The sequence below is a fragment of the Triticum urartu genome, chromosome 4 (genome assembly GCF_003073215.2).
Source record: "Triticum urartu cultivar G1812 chromosome 4, Tu2.1, whole genome shotgun sequence".
NCBI classification, from domain to species: Eukaryota; Viridiplantae; Streptophyta; class Magnoliopsida; order Poales; family Poaceae; genus Triticum; species Triticum urartu.
Window position 1 is genome coordinate 238,646,343 of NC_053025.1, and position 22,706 is coordinate 238,669,048.

A 22,706-nucleotide genomic window follows, 5' to 3' on the forward strand; every position below is an offset into this window, starting at 1 on the left:
GGGACTCAGCAATCTCGCACCCTCGCGATCAATACTATTTAAGCTTATAGGTAAGGCAAGGTAATATGTGGAGCTGTAGCAAGCGACTAGCATATATGGTGGCTAACCTATTCGCAAAAGAGAGCGAGAAGAGAAGGCAAAGCATGAACGAATAACTATAGAACATCCTGCGGCAAACATTACTCCAACACCGTGTTCACTTCTCGGACTCCGCCAAGAAGAGACCATCACAGTAACACACACCGTTGATTCATTTTAATTAAGTTAAGGTTCAAGTTATCTACAACCAGACATTAACAAATTCCCATCTGCCCATAATCGCGGGCACGGCTTTCGAAAGTTCAAATCCCTTCAGGGGAGTCCCAACTTAGCCCATGACAAGCTCTCATGGTCAACGAAGGATATACCTTCTCCCGAGACATTCCGATCAGACTCGGTATCCCGGTTCTACAAGACAATTTGGACAAGTTAAAACAAATCCAGCAACACCGCCCGAATGTGCCGACAAATCCCGATAGGAGCTGCACATATCTCGTTCTCAGGGCACACTTAGATGAGCAATCCGTACAACTAAAATCAAACCTCGAGTTTCCCCGAGGGGGTGCTGCACAGGGCTCTAGTTTGGACCAACACTCAGAGGAGCATTGGCCCGGGGGGGTTTAAATAAGATGACCCTTGGGCTCCGGAAACCCAAGGGAAAAGAGGCTAGGTGGCAAATGGTAAAATCAAGGTTGGGCATTGCTGGAAGAGTTTTATTCAAGGCGATTTGTCAAGGGGTTCCCATTATTACCCAACCGCGTAAGGAACGCAAAATCCGGGAACATAACACCGATATGACGGAAACTAGGGCGGCAAGAGTGGAACAAAACACTAGGCAAAAGGCCGAGCCTTCCACCCTTTACCAAGTATATGGATGCGTTAAGATAACAAGATAATATAATGATATCCCAACAAGAAAATAATGTTCCAACAAGGAACGATTTCCAATCTTCACCTGCAACTAGCAACGCTATAAGAGGGGCTGAGCAAAGCGGTAACATAGCCAATCAACGGTTTGCTAGGACATGGTGGGTTAGAGGTTTGACATGGCAATTTGGGAGGCATGATAAGCAAGTGGTAGGCATCGTAGCATATGCATAGCAAAAGAGCGAGCATCTAGCAAGCAAAGATAGAAGTGATTTCGAGAGTATGATCATCTTGCCTGCAAAGTTGTCAGAGTTGACTGGATCCTCGAAAGCAAACTCAATGGGCTCCTCGTTAGCGAACTCGTCTCCCGGCTCTACCCAAACAAGACAAACAAGCAAGAGGAACACAATCAACCACATGCAAAGCTCAAACAACATGATGCAAACATGGTAATGCTATGCGGGATGCGATATGTGATGCATATGCAAGATTTGACAAGGAATGATTGAACCTGGCCTCAACTTGGAAATCCAAGTGTGCCACTGGAAAGGTGAGGTGATTCAGTTGAAATCGATATAAAGAACACCGGAATCGGATGCACGGTTTGGAAATGGCAAGCAAAACAAATATGGCACCGGTCTGCGATAAATAACAAGTAGCCATCTAAATGCATCAAGATAATTATGCTATGGCACTCAAACATGACAAAAAAATACATGGCAGGGATCCACTCATGATGCTTGACAAAAGATGAACACTGAGCTACTGCCAATTCATTCATTAACAGGTTCAAACAAGCATGGCAAAAGTGCAATTGATAAACAGGTTTCGGACTTAGTGAAATTAACACAAGCCTAGAATTTCAGATCAGGTAGCACACTTTGGAGCATGAAAACTATATGCTACAGGAACTTAACATGGCAAAGAAAGGCATGGCATGAAGATACTCAAAAAGCTTAACAAAAGTCCCTTAGGGACCTTGAGCCAAAAGGGATCAGAAAATACAATTGCAAGCATGTGAACATGGCAAAAACATAATCAGATCTCAGACTTAGGGAAAAACTGGAGCATGCAAATCTGTTAACGAGTAGGCATGTTTACGAGCTCGATGCACTCACTACAGAGCAAGGCATGACAATCTAAACACACACCCATCAAGAATACACATTGTATAAGCTAGACATGGCAAGAACAACAACATAGCATGCACGGATCAACAACAACATCCTCGGCAAAATTGCTAACAGGTAGACAATCTGCCCAGATTCACGAAATAGCAAAATTAGAGCTCGATTGACTCAAGCTAGGGTGCTCCATAATTGCAAACAAAGACTTGGATGGATAGAGCACCACAATTTTAACAAATCATCCTTACTGATCATCCTCAAAAGAGGCACGGATCACTAGGAAACAACATGAACATATGGCATATTGATAAGAACAGATCAAGGACTTAGTGAAATTCTAAGTCCCTGAAATCAGCATTAATGAATGCACTACTTTGCAAGCTTGTGCTAGTCACCACACATATCACAAAAATACATGGATAGCACCTCTGTAAAGATGGCAAAGCATATAACAAAACACATGTAGGGCTCAGTAGCATATCATGCACACATTAATCATGGCAAAAATGACAAATAGCTATTTGGTGCAGCAGATCTAACAATTAGCTCAAATAGCATTCTTCCAACAGCATTTCGGGCATCAAGATGAGCTCAAATGAAAATGATGCAGTGAGATGAAATGATGTACTCTCTGAGGCGAACATTTTGTTATGCTACACGACAAAAATGGAGCTACGGATGCGGAGATATAGCATGATGAAAAATGCAATTTATCTAGGGTTTCAGGAGGAAAGTCAACTGGGACAAAACTCCAGATCCAGATCTGGCCGGGCGCGCAGATCGAGGTCGCCGGAGCTTCGCCGGAGACGTCGCCGTGGAGGAGGTCGGTGGCTTGCCGGACGACGAGGGAGGCCGGAGAGGACGTCGGGGAAGCGCGGCGAGGCAGAGCTGCTTCGGGCGCGGCGAGGAGGCGGTGGTGCGGCGGACGGCGAGGCGGCGGTGGTGCGGTTAGCCGGCGAGGCGGCGGTGGTGAGGTTGGCCGGCGAGGCGGCGGCGGAGGGCGGCGCTAGGCCGGGGGCGGCGTGCGGCCGGATGGGCCTCGGGAGGGCCCGGCCTGGGCTCCCCGGGCCGGTGATGTGGGCGCGGGCGAACCACGGCTCGACACGTGGCGGCGGCGGGATGGAGCGGACGCGTCCGGCGCCGGCGGATGTTGTCCGGCGCGCGGAAGAGTGGATCTAGGGTTTAGGGGGGAGGGGGACCCGTGAATCTCGGAGGAGGACCTATTTATAGGCATAGGAGGAGTTAGGAGAGTCCAAATGAGGTGCGGTTTTTGGCCACGCGATCGTGATCGAACGTTCTAGATGATGGAGAGGGTTTTGGGCCAAATTGGAGGGGTGTTGGGCTGCAACACACACGAGGCCTTCTCGGTCCCTCGGTTAACCGTTGGAGTATCAAACGAAGTCCAAATGGTATGAAACTTGACAGGCGGTCTACCGGTAGTAAACCAAGGACACTTGGCAAGTCTCGGTCCAATCCGTAAATGTTTAACCCCCACACACGAAAAAAGGTAGAAAGGACCACCGAAGGAGATAGGAGCGCCGGAATGCAAAACGGACAACGGGGAAAATGCTCGGATGCATGATACGAACACGTATGCAAATACAATGCACATGATGACATGATATGAGATGCATGACAACGACAACAACACACGGAGACAAAAACCCGAACCCGAGAAAATAAAATAACTTAGCGCCGGGAACGGCAAGAGTTTGAGTACATATTAGGTAAATCACATCCGGGGTGTTACACCTACAATAGCCACGATAATCCTGTCATTTTTTGCAATTGCACCTTTTTATATATATTTAAACAAGGTATTTCTTACCTTCCTTGTCCTCGAGCTACTTTTTGGCACGCCCGAGCTCTTGCTCGGACTGCTCGAGGTTCTGCTTTAGCGTGTCCACTTCCGCAGTCAATGCGGCGGACGCCAACAGAGAAGTCTGCATACGCATATTGACTCCTTTTTGTTAGACTCCTGCGAATTTTATTTGATCCTCTATTCGGCTTTTCTTCCCGAACGCCAAACAGAGCATCAGGGGCTACTATCTATGCGGTAATATTATTTACACATTCTTTACTTACCTCAAAGCCTGTTAAAAGGCTAGCACAAGCTTCAGTCAGTCCACTCTTGGCGGACTGAACCTTCTGGACCACCGCACGCATAATGGTGCGGTGCTCGTCGTCGATGGAGGCGCCTTTGAGCACCTCCAACAGATTGTCCGGCGTCTCCAGTTGGACGGGGGTCACCGACACGGTGGGCTTGCTCCTCTTGGAAGGAGGTCACCCGCCGGACTCTGGAACCTTTGAAGGTTCTGGAGCGGCGTCCGGCCTAGAGCCGGACTTGGAGCCCTGGGGTTTTATCCCCTTTACTCCTGGAGTCCGGGAGGTCGCCTTGCGGCGCCTCCAGGACCACCTCCTCCTGGCTTGGAACCTGTTGGGATAACACTTCGGCGTCGTCCGTAGGGCGGGGGAGGTAGCCGTCGAAAGCGAATTCACATCCGACGAGTCCAGTGAACCGCTCGACGACGCGTCGAGCCGGTCTTTGGGTGGGCTGCATAATCATATTCGACATAAGGGAAAGCTGTGCAATAAAGGAATACTATGAATTACTCTGGTATCCGGATACTTACGATTTCGCCAGGGGCTTGGCCCTGAGCGGCCACTCCTCTCCGCCGTCGTCGGCGTCGGTGGAGTAGTCCGGAGGAAGGGTTTTCCCCTTCTTGGACCCTTCGGCCTCCCTAGTGAGGGTGGCCTTCCTTTTCTTCTCTCCTCCCGCTGGAGGGGGAGAGGTCTCTTCTTCCTCCTCCTCGTCTTCACGGGAGGAATGCGCCTTGGAGCCGTCAGATGATGAACCCGACACCTCCTGGAGCCGGGAACTTTTTTGAGTCCCCGTGGCCTTCTTCATGGCCTTCTTCTCCGGCACCACATAGGGTGCCGGAACCAGCAGCTTCGCCAAGCGGGCATCGGCTAGGTCTTCGGGCAAAGGAGCCGAACAGTCGATCTGTCCGGACTTCGCCTGCCAATCCTGTCAAAGGTAAGGGAGCTTAGATCGCGCATAGAGTTAAACTATGAAAAACTAATACCTTGTAAAAGGTACAAACAACTTACCGCGCTAGCGTGACGCTGCGCGCTGAATCCGTGATCCTCGGTAGCGGATGCGGGAGTCTCGGCGCCCTTGAAAAGCACCTTCCAGGCATCTTCGTACGTCGTGTCAAAGAGCCTGCTCAGAGTTCGGTGTTGCGCCGGGTTGAACTCCCACAGATTGAAGGCCCGTTGTTGACACGGGAGATCCGGCGGATGAGCATAACCTGGACTACGTTGACAAGCTTGAGCTGCTTGTTCACCAGGGTTTGGATGCATGTTTGCAGTCCAGTCACCTCTTCTTTGCTGCCCCACGACAGGCCCGTCTCTTTCCAGGACGTGAGCCGTGTTGGGGGTCGGGGGCTGCGACCCACTTAGGGTCGCGCGGCTCGGTGATGTAAAACCACCCTGATTGCCACCCCTTCAGGGTCTCCACAAAGGAGCCCTCGAGCCATAAGACGTTGGGCATCTTTCCCACCATGGCGCCTCCGCACTCTGCCTGGTTGTCGCGCACCACCTTCGGCTTGACATTGAAAGTCTTGAGCCATAGGCCGAAATGGGGGCGGATGCAGAGGAAAGCCTCGCACATAACGATAAACGCCGAGATGTTGAGGATGAAGTTCGGGGCCAGATCATGGAAATCCAGGCCGTAATAGAACACGAGTCCCCAGACGAATGGGTGGATAGGAAAGCCTAGTCCGCGGAGGAAGTGGGGAAGGAACACTACCCTCTCATGGGGCCTTGGGGTGAGAAGGAGCTGCCCCTCTTCAGGAAGCCGGTATGCGATGTCGTTAGACAAGTATCTGGCCTTCCTCAGTTTTTTGATGTGTCCCTCCATGACGGAGGAGACCATCCACTTGCCTCCCGCTCCGGACATGGCTGGAAAAGGTTGAGGAGGGGAGTGCGGAATTGGGCGTTGGAGCTCGAGTGCGCGAAAATGGATGGGCAAAGGAGGAAGAAGGCGTAGGTGAAAAGGTGGATCCTTATCCCCTTATATGGGAGGACGCAACTACGTGTCCCCACCAGCCTGGTAAAACTCGCTTATCTCCAAGTGCCGTAATCAATGGCACGGTTGGGTTACCCACGCCCGTATTGATGAGAATCCCGGAATAAGGGGACACGATCTCTGCTTCGACGAGACGTGCCAAGGAAATCGCCTCGCATGACACGCTGAGGTGGAACAATAAAACGATTCGAATAAAGGCTTGGCCATGGTGCGATATCACACTACGGAATACGTCAGCAGATTAGATTTGTGTAAATATTATTCTCTCTATGGCAATATGTGGAAACTTATTTTACAGAGCCGGACACTATCTTTGTGTTCAAAATCTTCTATGAAGTACTTGGAGGAGGAACCCGCCTTGCAATGCCGAAGACAATCTGCGCGCCGGACTCGTCGTCATTGAAGCCTGGTTCAGGGGCTACTGAGGGAGTCCTGAATTAGGGGGTGTCCGGATGGCCGGACAATACCTTCAGCCGGACTCCTGGACTATGAAGATACAAGATTGAAGACTTCGTCCCGTGTCCGGAAGGGACTTTCCTTGGCGCGGAAGGCAAGCTTGGCGATACGGATATGTAGATCTCCTACCATTGTAACCGACTTTGTGTAACCCTAACCCTCTCCGGTGTCTATATAAACCGGAGGGTTTTAGTCCGTAGGACAACATGCAGAACAACAATCATACCATAGGTTAGCTTCTAGGGTTTAGCCTCTCCGATCTCGTGGTAGATCTACTCTTGTACTACCCATATCATCAATATTAATCAAGCAGGACGTAGGGTTTTACCTCCATCAAGAGGGCCCGAACCTGGGTAAAACTTCGTGTCCCTTGCCTCCTGTTACCATCTGGCCTAGACGCACAGTTCGGGACCCCCTACCTGAGATCCGCCGGTTTTGACACCGACAATCGAACTCCCACTTGAGTTCGGTAGCATCACCTGCACTGGTGTCATCGGCACCTGCAACTGTTTGGAAGTATCTGTGAGTCACAAGGACTCAGCAATCTCACACCCGCGAGATCAAGACTATTTAAGCTTATGGGTAGGATAAGGTAATGAGGTGGAGCTGCAACAAGCGCTAAGCAAATATGGTGGCTAACATACGCAAATAAGAGCGAGAAGAGAAGCAACGCAATGATCGAAAAACTATAAGTGATCAAGAAGTGATCCTGAAACTACTTAAGCACAACCATAACACAAGAACCATGTTCACTTCCCGGACTCCGCCGAAAAGAGACCATCACGGCTACACATGCGGTTGATTCATTTTAATTAAGTCAAGTGTCAAGTTATCTACAACCGGACATTAACAAATTCCCATCTGCCTCATAACCGCAGGCACGACTTTCGAAAGTTTATACCTTGCAGGGGTGTCCCAACTTAGCCCATCACAAGCTCTCACGGTCAACGAAGGATATTCCTTCTCTCGGGAAGACCCGATCAGACTCGGAATTCTGGTTATAAGACTTTTCGACAATGGCAAAACAAGACCAGCAAGACCACCCGACTGTGCCGACAAATCCCGATAGGAGCTGCACATATCTCGTTCTCAGGGCACACCGGATGAGACAAGCTACGAGTAAAAACCAGCCCTCAAGTTTCCCCAAGGTGGCCCCGCAGGCGGCTCGGTTCGGATCAACATTTAGAGAAGCACTGGCCCGGGGGGTTAAAATAAAGATGACCCTCGGGTCTGCAGAATCCAAGGAAAGGTTATAGGTTGTTAGGCAAATGGTAAAACCAAGGTTGGGCCTTGCTGGAGGAGTTTTATTCAAAGCAAACTGTCAAGGGGTTCCCATAACACCCAACCGCGTAAGGAACGCAAAATCAAGGAACATAACACCGGTATGACGGAAACTAGGGCGGCAAGAGTGGAACAAAACACCAGGCATAAGGCCGAGCCTTCCACCCTTTACCAAGTATATAGATGCATTAATTAAATAAGAGATATTGTGATATCCCAACATATCCATGTTCCAACAAGGAACAAACTTCAGCTTCACCTGCAACTAGCAACGCTATAAGAAGGGCTGAGCAAAAGCGGTAACTTAGCCAAACAATGGTTTGCTAGGAAAGGTGGGTTAGAGGCTTGACATGGCAATATGGGAGGCATGGTATAACAAGTGGTAGGTAGCACGATATAGCGATAGAACGAACAACCAGCAGGCAAAGAGAGAAGTGATTTCGAGGGTATGGTCATCTTGCCTGAGATCCCGCAAGGAAGAAGAACGAGTCCATGAAGAAGACAAACAGACGTAGTCGAACGGATCCTCACAAACGCAATGTTACCGGAACTAATAAGAAGAAGCAACACCGGAAAGAAGCAAGCAACATAGTAAACAACCAAACACATAAACATGGCATGATGCACAATCGCGTATGATGCATGTCCGGTTTAATGAGGCATGGCATGGCAAAGTGCACAAACAACACTACAAATTAAGTAGAGCCCAATAGGCAACAAGTTGCATATCGATGAAACACCACATTCGATTATTTAGTTCACTTCCGGTTATGTCGTGGAGTTGACACGGCAGATGTCCTAGAGCAAGGACTTAGTCGTAGAGCCATCGCACTAGGAAGCTTAAAGGGGTTAATCGGGACAAAGGACACGAGAGAGTTTTATACTAGTTCGGCCCCTTATGATGAAGGTAAAAGCCTACGTCTAGTTGTGATTGGTATTGCTGAGGTTTCGATCTCCAAGAGGCTCAACTCGCCGGCTTGGTTATCGACTTTGTTGTTTCTTGCCTTAAACCGCCACCGGGTCGTCCCCTTATATACACGGGTTGACACCAGGTGGCCTACGGAGTCCCGGCCGGCTCATAATCGTGTCCGGCTCGGTGACTTTCTTTAGATGCCTTTCTGTACAAGTATTTGCCGTCCATATGACGGTTTACAATAACGAGCCTTAAGCCGGCCCGAGGCCCTTGGGATTTTTATATGTTTAATAAACAATCATCTTGACTGCATATTGGGCTTCTTAGGTAACCTGCCATTAGGGTTGACCGGGCCCCTCCTGGGCGGGTCATACTGGTAGTAATATCCCCAACATTAGGCCCCAGGTTGACTTTGAACCTTGTTCTTTGTCAATCTTCAATACTTAGATGAAATCCCTCTTCTGCCTGAAAAAACTTTGTAACCCGCCGTGACGTCATCTTTTGAAAACAAAAAACTTTCATGACGTCATCTTCCAACGGATCTTTGATTTTTAATGCTGCCCGAAAATCGAGGCGTCTATATAGCTGGATAACCATTATTTGGTTCTCCCTTGATTTTCGCGCCCGTCTGTTCGCATCTGCCCTTATAAATAGGCACGCGGTCGGTCCTTCTCATTCTCCTTTCTTCCTCATCTTCTTCCTCTCGCAACCTATAGAGTTGCTCGAACTCCGCCACCGCCGCAACTCTCATCGTCATCGTCAAGCTTGGCCGCTGCATCACCCTGAGTCCGTCCAGAGAACGCGGCGACTCTTCGCGGCAGGTCTGCATCTTGTAAGTTTTCTTCTCTCTCATGCACCTAGATCTGTTCTAGGTTTGCGAGTTCTTCAGTGTTCTTCACCTGTTCGCCATGGATTATCTTGTAGATCTTCTCCGCAACTTCTTTTGATCCAAAGAAGAGATATAACTCGCGTGGTAGCTGTTTGGCATTCATTTTTGATATCAGTAGATCCCTTTTACCTGTATAGATGCTTCTTTATAGTCGACGAACTCATCTGTACTAGGTTTTTAGGTCTAGAATATTTTCCTTTTTGAAACAGCCTTTTGATCCAAAATGATAATGATAGCTTGCTGAAACTTGTTTATGCCAACACTTAACTGAATCTGCTTTCCGAAAAGTAGTCATGGCGGCTTACCACTCCGGCTTTCTTTTCCCTATATGTCATTAGCCCTTAGTTAAGCCGCCGTTACTTGTTTTATAATTTCAACCTTTAACTGTTAATTGACCCGGCACTTTATTTTTCCTTTTCCAGTCCCTTGTTCATCATGCCGTCAAAGACACCCACCATCTGCAATTGGGTTCCCTCAACCATAACTGAGGAGCGTCTGAAAGAGTTCTTCCTTATTGGATTTCTGCCTTCAAAAAACATCATGTCTTATTGTGCTCCTGATCCGGAAGAAGAATTACCCAATACAAAAGACGGTGAAGTGATCGTTTTTACTGATCACATGAACTAGGGCTTCTCACCGCCCGGTTCAAAAAATTTCAAAGAAGTTCTTCACTTTTTCAAACTCCATCCTCAGGATATTGGGCCCAATTCGATATCCAATATCTGTAACTTCCAGGTGCTCTGTGAGGTATATCTTCAGCAAGAGCCGACTGTGGAACTATTTAGAGAGTACTTTAATCTGAACCGGCAAAACGAGTGCACCAATGGCCTGAGCTTAGAACTTGGAGGCATCTCAATTCAACATTGGCAGGGTGCAGTTTTCCCTCTCATAGTTTTACCAAGTCACCCAAAGGACTGGAACCAAACTTGGTTTTACTGTCAGGACGTCTCACCCGCCAATGAAAAGCCACTGCCGGGTTACCGCTCCGATCGTCTTGACACCAAGTTCGCCCTACTAGATAAACTTACTATTGATGAACGCAAGAAACTGATTCCATCTATCAGAAGAATCAATGGTTTGTTGGGGAACGGTTTAACCAGAGTCGATTTAACCCGCTGCTGGATCTCATGGCGGATTATTCCATTAAGCCGTCGTTCAAAGTTGATGTATGAGTATGGTGGAGATCCGGATGACTCTCCCCGTCATACTCTGGCTCAATTAACCGAAGAAGATGTTGTCGCAATGTCAAATCTTCTGGTGAATGCGAAATACGAAGATTGCAGTGTTGTTGGGTTAAGTCCCTTCTGTAAATTTAACCCGGTACGAGAAGTAAGGGCATTCTGATCTTTTTCCTTTGTATTTTGTCCAGCCGTATTGTTTATCACTAATCCTTCCTCTTGTCTTTGTAGGCCAACTCTGACTTTTGGAAAGTGAAATACGACCATGAAGCTGCCAAGAAGGCGAAACTTGCCGCCATGAACGCCAAGAGATCGACCCGGAGAACGAAGAAGAAAAAGAAAACCACCATTGAAGATTTGATGAAACTTGATGACTCATCTGACTCGGAGGTAGCCCTTGATTCCTTTCGCCAATTTTTTAAAAATCTTATTGATACTGATCCTTCCCAGGATGACACTGGGGCTAGTTAAGCCGGGGAAGCAGAGGTAACTATCATTTCCTCCGACTCAGAGCCCTTACCAAGACACAAAGTTCGACGAGTGATCCGTAAAGTAAGGTTTTCTAACCCCTTAGCTCACTTGGATCTCAACTTTCATTTGAAAAAGCGGCAGCATGAAAGCCGTCGTGAAGTTGAGATTGAAGATGAGCCGGCTGTCGTCCTTCAACAGACCCCTCAGAAACGTCCGAACGAGGTTTACTTATTACTGTCTGTAACTTGTTTTAATGAATCCTGCTCCTTGTATTTCTTTTAACTCCTTTCTCTTACCTTTTCAGGAGGTGTATCGTTCTTCAGGCGACTCATCACAAACACAATTCATGGCTTCCAAGACTGCCACTGGGTAACCAGAATTCCTCTTTTCTTCTGGGTTGATCAATTGTATCTTGATGCTGACTGTCCTGTAATATATATTTTTTCTTTAGCAGCCAGGCTAAATCCAAGAAGGCGAAGGTAACAAAGCCGGCGGAAGACCCGCCAGTACCAATGTCTGAGCCGGATAGGCCGCCTTCTCCATTAACTGCCACCCGAGAAGACCCGCCTATTATCCATGAAGCAAATCCTCCAGAGCCGTCCCTTGACCAAGCCACTATGAATCCTTCCACAGTTGGACCGTCAAGCTCAACTGACCCACCGTCTCCACATGTTCAAGATGTTCAAATTAACGGGAGCCGTTTTGTTGAGCCGGGGAATCCAACGGTGTTGGCTCGGTGCACAGCTAAGTAAGAAGCATTGGAGAGGCAGAAGGTTCGCTTTGATGTTGCCAACTACGACCGTCTTAATGCCAGTGATATCCTATCCGGCTATCTCAGTCATGTACACTCCAGTCGTGAGTCTGAGATCGAGATGGTCAAGCAGCTTCAGTTGAAATATGAGGTACGTTGTTTCCTGTTTACCAATATTCCTTTAGCCCCCAAGTCTGTAGATTATGAGAGAAACGAAATAACCTGTAGACTTAAAATATAGGCTGAGACCTTTACCTCTGAATATTTGCCTGATATTGATAGAAACAAGACTTCACCCATAGTCCCCAAGGACCGGTTTATTTTGATCATTAATGAGTCGGTACTTCAGAATTTTAAAACTAACTGCAAGTACTTAACATTCCGGTTTATCCTTGATAAACTTGTTGAACTGCGTACATTAGCCCCCAAGTGCCAAGTGCTGTTACTTTGTAAAGGACTTGGGACTTCAAATATGTTGGTAGAGTCGAATTTTTTTGATTTGGCATACATTAGCCTCCAAGTGCCAAGTGGTTTATTCGTAAAGTACTTGGGACTTGAATCTTGAGTTTGCATACTGGAATTTAAACCAAGTCTTGACTTATTTGAATGTTTCACAGAATGCCTTGTCTGAACTAAACTCTCAACTGACTGACGCAAAGACCTGGTTAGCGAGCCAGGAGTCAGAAATCAAGTCTTCCACCTCCAAACTGCAAATAAGCCTTTCTGAAACAGAGAATTTGAAAGCCAACTTTGCTGTCAAAGAGAAAACTTGGGAGGATGAGAAAACACTTCTGACCCGGCGAGCTGAGACAGCCGAAACAGCTCCGAAGGAAATATCAACCGAGCTGAACGGTTTAAAGGGCCGGGTGTCTCAGATGGTCGCTGCTATCTTTGGTAAGCTGCCTTGTTTTGACCTTTCATGTATTTTATGCCAAACTGGAATGTGATTCACCAACTTACTCTGTTAAATACATGCAGGTCCGCGAAGTAAAAATCTGAGCCAAGGCCCGTTGATTAAACTGAAGGCTGTATACACCTTAGTTGAACAATTGTACATTGGTGCACAATGGGCTCTGGCCGCTATCTCTCCTGCAAATCAAGGACCCAACCGGCTTAGCGATGTCCTGAAGAAGCTGTCCTTCCTTCCGGCGAGATTCCAAGAAGTAAAATGCTCCTGCGCGTGAGCCGGAGCTTTGACTGCCCTAAGCCGCTCCAAGGCTTGGGTGCCAGACCTAGACCTAGCGGACGTGGCAAGAGGTTATCCTACTGTGAAGGAGGACGGGTCTCCATTTGATCAGGATGATTTCATAGCGTGTGTACGCGAAGTCCGGCCTCAGGCGACTAGCCTTGGAGAAGACACCAATGTTGACAAGTACCAGCCGGGTTTTGACAATGAAAATAAGAAGATGGCCACTCCTTCATACAAATTAGCAGACCTGATCCCACCTGTGAGAGAAGATACCTTTGCTCCGAAAATTGAACCGGTCGGCCTGATTGACGACGAAGCCGAATTTGTCGCCATGAACGGCTTTGATTGGTCAAAATCCAATTTCCAGCAAACAGAAGGTGGTGAACCGGCGAGGGAGGGACAGTGATCATCTTCCTAGGCTTATAAAGCCTTGTAATAACTTTAGTTAAAACACTGCATGTTTGCTTATGCCATCATGCATAAAATACTTCCTATGTGAATCTGTGTTTCAGATGTCAATGTATGCATTATTTAGTGTTTGTCTCTGCAATGGTTGAACTCCGTTCCTGTGAATATAAGGAAAAGACTGGCAAGGCGGTTTAGAACCAACTAGGCTTAAACACCTAACGTACAACCCATAAATTTACCTCAATAAAAAAAACAGAGACAAATGTAAACAAAGGGTAAGGTTTAATACTAACTCTTGAGTTGACGCAGCAGGTAAGCGCGTATAAGTAAAAAACCATACCTTATCCTTGTTGATCTTTAGATCACCGGTTTAAATAACCCGGGTGATGAATTGATAATTCAATGTGTATGAAAAGTTACTATTCCTTGAACACTCAATGATCATCATACCTTAGTAGCTCGTACCTTTGGATCCTTGCACCACCGGCTTGAATAACCCGGGCGGCTGTGTTGTCCAATAATTGAGCCGGCAAAGAAAACCAGACTATCTCATTTGTAATTTTGAAAACAACAAAAACTCAAAGGCAAGCAACAGATAATAAACATAATTTGAACTATGTATTCAAAAGGTTGGGGTTCTTGATTCGAATACGATCAGTAAACCGGACCAAAGGGGTTAAGCTAAGGTTCGAATACGACCATATAGCCCCCAGTGGCTTTGGCGTTGCGCCGATCAAGAGGGTACCGACATCTATGTTCTCTTTGGTTTGAATACGACCTATGTTTGAACTGGAAGCCCCCAAATGACCTAGAGCAGTTTTTAACGACCCTGATTCGAATACGATCCAAGTCGGACTCAAAAGGGGTTAAGCTATGATTCGGATACGATCAAGAAGCCCCCAAGTGAGTTTGGCCTTGAGCCGATCAAGAGAGTTATGACAGCTATGTTCTCTTTGGTTTGAATACGACCTATTTTTGAACAGGAAGCCCCCAAGTGACCATAAGATTTACAGCTAGATTCGGATACGATCATGAGCTGGACTAAAAAGGTTAAACTTGATTCAAATATGATTAGCTCCTTAATAGTCATTTACGAATAAAAAAATAACAAAGATGCATAGTCTTTGAAAAGAAAAGAGACCAATGGTCTTACTTTATTGCTTATCATCGTATATACAATGTGAACGTATGTACATGTTGAGAGCCGGTGGCTCAGGTGTAATATGGCTGAAGTTGAGCAATGTTCCATGGCCGGCGGGCTCCTCTTCCGACTTACGTGAGTCTGCATGCTCTCGAATGTCAATGAGGTAGTAAGACCCATTGTTTAAATTTTTACTGACCATAAAGGGTCCTTCCCAAGGTGGGGATAACTTGTGTGCATCTGAAAGATCTTGGACGAGCCGGACCACCAAGTCGCCTTCCTGAAAAGTTTTGGACTTAACCCGGCGGCTGTGATAACGACACAGGTCCTGTTGATAAATTGCTGACCGCGCGGCTGCTAAGTCTCTTTCTTGATCCAACAAGTCAAGCGCATCCTGTCTGGCTTTTTCATTGTTAGCCTCAACATAAGCCGCCACACGGGGCGAGTCATGAAGGATGTCACTGGGTAATACTGCTTCTGCTCCGTAAACCATGAAGAAGGGTGTGTAACCCGTAGACCTATTGGGTGTAGTATTGATACTCCATAACACTGAAGGCAATTCCTTTACCCAACAACCCGGTGTTCGCTATAAAGGAACCATAAGCCGGGGTTTGAGCCCTTTCAGAATTTCCTGATTGGCTCTCTCCGCTTGACCATTGGATTGAGGATGAGCTACGGAAGAAACATCAAGCCGGATGTGCTCTCGTTGACAAAATTCTTCCATAGCCCCTTGGGATAGATTTGTTCCATTGTCTGTGATAATACTGTGTGGAAAACCGAAACGGAAGATTACTTTTTTCATGAACTGAACTGCCGTGGCTGCATCACACTTACTCACAGGCTCCGCCTCAACCCATTTGGTGAACTTATCAATAGCCACCAAGAGATGCGTCTTTTTATCCTTAGACCTTTTGAAAGGTCCCACCATGTCGAGCCCGCAGACTGCAAACGGCCAAGTGATTGGAATCATCTGGAGCTCTTGAGCCAGCACATGCGCTCATCGTGCAAATTTATGACATCCATCACATCTACTGACCAGATCTTCTGCATCAGCGTGAGCCATCAACCAGTAAAAACTGTGATGAAACGCCTTGGCCAGTAAAGATTTTGACCCGGCGTGATGACCACAATCGCCTTCATGGATTTCACGAGGGATTTCTTGACCTTCTTCGGGGGAACACACCGCTGAAACGCTCCGGAAACACTGCGATGAAATAACTCTCCATCCGAAATCGTCATGGACTTAGACCGCCAGGTTATCTGTCGAGCCAGGGTCTCATCCGCTGGCAATTCTCCCGGGGTCATGTAAGCCAAGAACAGCACCGTCCAATCTGGGATGACATGAAGAGCCGCCACCAACTGGGCCTCCGGGTCAGGAAAAGCTAAATCTTCTTCTGTGGGCAACTTGACAGAGGGGTTATGCAAAATATCTAAAAAGGTGTTGGGTGGTACCGGCTTACGTTGAGACCCCAGCCGGCTCAAAGCATCAGCTGCTTCGTTTTTTCGACGGTCAATGTGTTCCACCTGATAACCTTTAAAGTATCCTGCAACAGCATCGACCTCTCGGTGATAAGCCGCCATGAGAGGGTCTTTGGAATCCCACTTGCCAGACACCTGCTGAGCCACTAGATCTGAATCACCAAGACATCTGACCCGGCTCAAGCTCATCTCCTTTGCCACTCGAAGACCATGGAGCAATGCTTCATACTCTACTGCGTTGTTAGTGCATGGAAACATCAATCGTAACACATAACAAAATTTATCACCTCGTGGGGAAGTTAATACAACTCCAGCCCCCGAGCCTTCCAATTGCCTGGAACCATCAAAATGAATAGTCCAATATGTGTTGTCCGGTTTTTCTTCTAGCATCTGCATCTCTGTCCAGTCATTGATGAAGTCAACCAAGGCTTGATACTTAATCGCAGTGCATGGAACATATTTCAGCCCATGAGACCCAAGCTCAATTGCCCACTTGGCAACTCGCCCTGTAGCTTCTCTGTTTTGAATAATGTCTCCCAAAGGAGCAGAGCTAACCACAGTGATTGGATGTCCCTGAAAGTAATGCTTAAGCTTCCAGCTTGCCATGAACACCCCATAAACAAGCTTCTGCCAATGTGGATATCGTTGCTTAGACTCAATTAGCACTTCACTGACATAATAAACCGGCCGTTGAACTGGATGCTCTCTGCCAGCCTCCTTGCGTTCTACCACCATAGCCACACTAACAGCCCGTAAGTTGGCAGCCACGTATGACAATAGTGGCTCTTTCTCAATTGGAGCAGCTAGGACCGGCGGCTCAGCCAATTGTGCCTTCAGATCCTCAAAAGAGGCGTCCACAGCATCACTCCAAACAAAAACATCTGTTTTCTTCATCAATTGATACAAAGGCATAGCCTTTTCCCCTAACCGGCTTATGAACCGGCTCAAAGCAGCCAGACGACCCGCCAGTCGTTGAACATCATTGACGCAGGTTGGTTTGGCTAGAGATGTGGTTGCCTTGATTTTCTTCGGGTTAGCTTCAATACCTCGGTTAGACACCAGAAAACCCAAGAGCTTGCCGGCTGGTACTCCAAAAACACACTTGGCCGGGTTAAGCATCATCTTATAAACCCGAAGATATCAAAAGTCTCTTTCAGGTCCGTGACCAAGGTTTCTTATTCCCTGGATTTTACCACTATATCATCCACATAGGCATGAACATTGCGCCCAATTTGATTGTGAAGAAAATTCTGCACACATCGCTGGTAAGTCGCCTGGGCACTCTTAAGCTCAAAAGGCATATACACATAGCAGAAAGCCCCAAAAGGAGTTATAAATGTTGTCTTCTCTTGATCCTTGACTGCCATCTTAATCTGATGATAACCGGAGTAAGCATCTAAGAAACTCAATCGTGCGCAACCCGCCATAGCATCAATGATCTGATCAATACGGGGAAGAGCAAAAGGATCAGTCGGGCAAGCCTTGTTCAAATACGTGTAATCCACACACATGCGCCAGGTGCCATTCTTCTTGAGTACAAGCACCAGGTTAGCTAACCATTCTGGGTGAAAGACCTCCACAATGAACCCAGCCACCAAGAGCCGGGCCACCTCTTCTCCGATGGCCTTGCGCCTTTCTTCATTGAACCGTCGAAGAAACTGTCTGACAGGTTTGAACTTTGGATCGATATTAAGAGTGTGCTCAGCGAGTTCCCTCGGGACACCCGGCATGTTTGAAGGTTTCCATGCAAAGATGTCCCGGTTCTCACGGATGAACTCGATGAGTGCGCTTTCCTATTTCAGATCCAAGTTTGCGCTGATGATGAACTGTTTGGATGAATCGCCAGGCACAAAGTCAACCATCTTAGTGTCATTAGCTGATTTGAACTTTAACTCCGGCTCATGCTCTGTTGTTGGTTTCTTTAATGACGACATGGCCGCCAGGTCAACATGATCCTTATAGAATTTCCACTCCTCTGTTGCACAAACAGATTCAGCATAGGCAGCATCCCCGTCTTCACATTCCAAGGCTATCTTCCGGCTCCCATGGACTGTAATGGTGCCCTTGTGACCTGGCACTTGAGCTGCAAATACACGTAACACGGCCGAGCCATGAACTTGGCATGAGCCGGCCGCCCAAACAGAGCATGATATGGGATTTTGATCTTAACCACTTCAAAGGTTAATTTTTCTGCCCTGGAGTCATACTCATCCCCAAAGGCTACCTCCAGCTCGATCTTACCAACTGGGTATGCCGACTTATCGGGTCCCACACCATGAAAAACAGTGTTGGATTGTTTAAGATTTTTATCCATCAATCCCATCCGGCGGAACGTCTCATAGTAAAGGATGTTGATGCTGCTGCCTCCATCCATGAGTACCTTAGTAAACATGTACCCACCAACCTGAGGTGCCACTACCAAAGCCAAGTGACCCGGATTATCAACCCGGGGCGGGTGATCCTCTCTGCTCCACACAATAGGCTGCTCCGACCAACGTAGATAACGTGGAATTGCCGGTTCAACGACATTGACAGCCCTCTTGTGGAGTTTCTGGTCTCTCTTACATAAACTGGTAGTAAAGACATGATACTGTCCGCTACTCAACTGCTTCAGGTTGCTCTGATAGCCGGATTGTTGCTGCTGTTGATTCCCTTGGCCGTGTTGCTGATTATATCCTCCCTGGTGACCAGGATGACCCTGACCATGAAAACCTCCTCCGCTTGAACCAGCGCCCGGGCCCTGAAAGCCGCCTCCACCTTAGCCGCCACCCGGGTCGTGACCCCCATCAAATGCGTTTGAATTTTTAAACGCCTTCATGATCGTGCAATCCTTCCACAAGTGGGTGGCTGGCTTCTCCCGGTTGCCGTGTCTTGGACAAGGTTCATTCAACAATTGCTCAAGGGTGGGGCCCGACCCGCCTGATCGAGGGGGTTGTCTGCCCTTACGCCGCTGATTACCACCCTGCGCATTAGTATTAGCAACAAACTCATCAGCCTTATGCTTATTACCTCCTTGATTCGCCGGGTTATGCTGGTGACCCTTGCTATTGTCGTTCTTCTTTCCCTTTGTTGCTTTTTCTTCATCAGATGCCGGGTCTTTGGTGGTATCAGAATCAGCATATTTGACAAGAGCCGCCATCAACGTTCCCATGTCATTACAGCCACGTTTAAGACGCCCCAACTTCTGCTTCAGAGGTTCAAAACGGCAATTTTTCTCCAACATCAAAACAGCTGAGCCGGCGTCCATTTTATCAGACGAATGTATTATCTCCTTGACCCGGCACACCCAATGGGTTGTAGATTCTCCATCCTCTTTCTTGCAATTGGTCAGGTCCACAATCGACATTGGCTGCTTACACGTGTCTTTAAAGTTCTGGATGAACCGTGCCTTCAACTCTGCCCATGAGCCGATGGAATTAGGTGGTAATCCTTTCAACCATGTTCGAGCTATTCCATCCAACATCATGGTAAAGTACTTGGCCATTGCTGCATCGCTAACCTCCAACAGCTCCACCATCTCATAACTCTCAATCCAAGCCCCCGGCTGTAGGTCAGTCGTGTAGTTAGGTACCTTACGAGGTCCCTTGAAATCCTTGGGCAACCGCTCATTGCGTATGGCTGGGACTAAGCAAGGTACGCCTCCGGTTCTTGTAGCCACTCATGCCTTAACCGAGGTTGCTGGATAAGCCGGAAAGGTTTGGTGAGCCGCCTGCTCTGCTGCTATCTGAGCCGCCCGTTCCGCCTCTTGACGAATCCTTTCCTGATCCGCCAAGTTAAGGGCTCCAGCCCGCACCAGCTCATGTCTATATGTCCGGTTGTGGCGTTGAGCATTACTTGACATCTCTGCAGATTCCATGTGCCTACTGTAACTCGGGCTCCGTCTTGGGCGAGGAGTTGAATGAATCATGTCTCGACTGTAGGAGTATGCATCCTGCTGGGCCAAAGCCGTCTGAAGTAGTTCTCTTACCCTCCGGGTTTCAATTGCTGGTGGCGAGTCGCCTTCCATTGGGAGAGCTGCCAAACGAGCCGACGCCGCAATGAGATTCTCCATGGGGTTGGATAAGTGACCCGGGGGTGTTGATATATAACAAGGAGGAGTTGTATTCATGCGCAGCGACTCCATGGTGCGTGGCTGAACTGGTGCACCGGGCGTCGTGACCCGGTTTGCCTCTGGCGGATTGCTCCCTCCAGCTCCGGGTGTATGGAACAGATTCCTCAGATCCAACGTTAGAGGCAGATGCGACTGAGCTTTCTGACGCCTCCTCCTCATGACTTCGTTTGATGCATTAAGATCCACCGAGAGCCGGAAGGTTTCTGCTTGAAGCTGCTGAGCACGAGCATCCAAAGCTGCTCGTTCTGCTGCCATCCGGGTTTCCTCCGCGGCTAGATTTTCCTTATCTTGCACCATCTCCTCTCGCACGCGTGCCACTTCTGCGTCATGCTGGGCTTTATCCGCCGGCTCTACCGCAGCGGTTAACAGAGTCGTCAGCTTATCCATGAGGTCCATGAGAACCTGAGCCGGGGGGCGCACGGGGTCTCCTGACCCGGCAGCTGCCGACCCGGTGGCCGCCGCTATCGCTGCGGTGGAGTTCTGCCCGGGCTGTGTCCCTGCCATAAAGAATCCATCCCAATTCGGCGGCTCAAGGGGGTCCGAAATACTGCTGCCATCGGAACAGCCCCCGAGCATGCTGTCTTGCCATTGGTACAACGAGTCCGTCTCACCTGTTGATGATGCAGTATCAGAGCAGATAGCTGTCTCCCCGCCTTCCATCGATCCTTCGGAGTATTCACCGCCATGGACGCAGCCTATGAAAGCATGCTTCACAACAGATTGAACATGGGCTGACCCGGCGCGCTGAGCCGTTTCGATGAGGTTGGTGTGGACGTCCGGCTCAGGGCCTGACTTGCCGATCCGGCCGATGAAGACGTGAATTCCGCCGAAGGGGACCCGGTACCCATACTCAATCGAGCCGGCCTCGGGGCCCCAGCATTCGTCGTTGATGTAGAGTTTGCCGCGACGACTCTTGGTCATCCGGCCCACAACGTATCCCTTGAGCCCTTCGAAGTTGCCCTTTAAGAACTCAAATTCACCATGCGCTGGCCCCACGGTGGGCGCCAACTGTCGTGGAGTTGACACGGCAGATGTCCTAGAGCAAGGACTTAGTCGTAGGGCCGTCGCACTAGGAAGCTTAAAGGGGTTAATCGGGACAAAGGACACGAGAGAGTTTTATACTAGTTCGGCCCCTTACGATGAAGGTAAAAGCCTACGTCTAGTTGTGATTGGTATTGCTGAGGTTTCGATCTCCAAGAGGCTCAACTCGCCGGCTTGGTAATCGACTTCGTTGTTTCTTGCCCTAAACCGCCACTGGGTCGTCCCCTTATATACACGGGTTGACACCAAGTGGCCTACGGAGTTTCGGCCGGCTCATAATCGTGTCCGGCTCGGTGACTTTCTTTACATGCCTTTCTGTACAAGTATTTGCCGTCCATATGGCGGTTTACAATAACGGGCCTTAAGCCGACCCGAGGCCCTTGGGCTTTTTATATGTTTAATAAACTATCATCTTGACTGCATATTGGGCTTCTTAGGTAACCCGCCATTAGGGCTGACCCGGCCCCTCCTAGGCGGGTCATACTGGTAGTAATATCCCCAACAGGTTATGTACCCAACAAAATTAAATGTTCTTAACATGGCAGGAGATGAAACATGAGTAAAAAACACAGTTAGGCATTTTAAATGAGGTCAGAAACATCAAACAACAATTCTGGAAAAATCCCCATATGTCATTAGCAATTTAATGCAAACAACAACTTAAACATTCTTGATGTTGTTATCATGATGCGGATGACATTTGCAAGGTTTATGCAATATTTATGAAAATGTTGATAAGAGCATATTATGAAGCATTTTTCACCATGGTGGAAAGAAAGGGTGCCACGGCGATGAATCCGAAAATGATGCCATGACAACATATCGGTTCTGGTAGCTCATGGAGATACCGGTGCAAAAAGGAAAAGTGCGGATGTGTGGAACACGCAACAGATGGTGGGGTGCTCTCGGTTACCGGGTTCCCACAGGTCGACGACGGTGTCAAATGAGGGGGAACATGCAAGTCTCAAATCGGACAAGGTGCAAACACGAGCATATCATACAACATGCATTCATTCACGGGCAATCGTCTCCGCGGTATACCTTCGAAGCGTGCGTTTCGAGGCGGTTCAACGTCGAGGGGAGTAGTCATTCACGGGTCGTAGTGGAAGTAGTGGCACACATTTCAAAGAGGAACTTGATGGATCTGAGGTCTCCGGCGTAGTGGTACACATTTCGTAGACGAACTCGGCGATCCGGAGAGGGTACTTGCCGGATCCACAACACTGTAACTATTCGTGGCAGAGGAACTTGATGTTCACGGTTCTTCGGGCAACG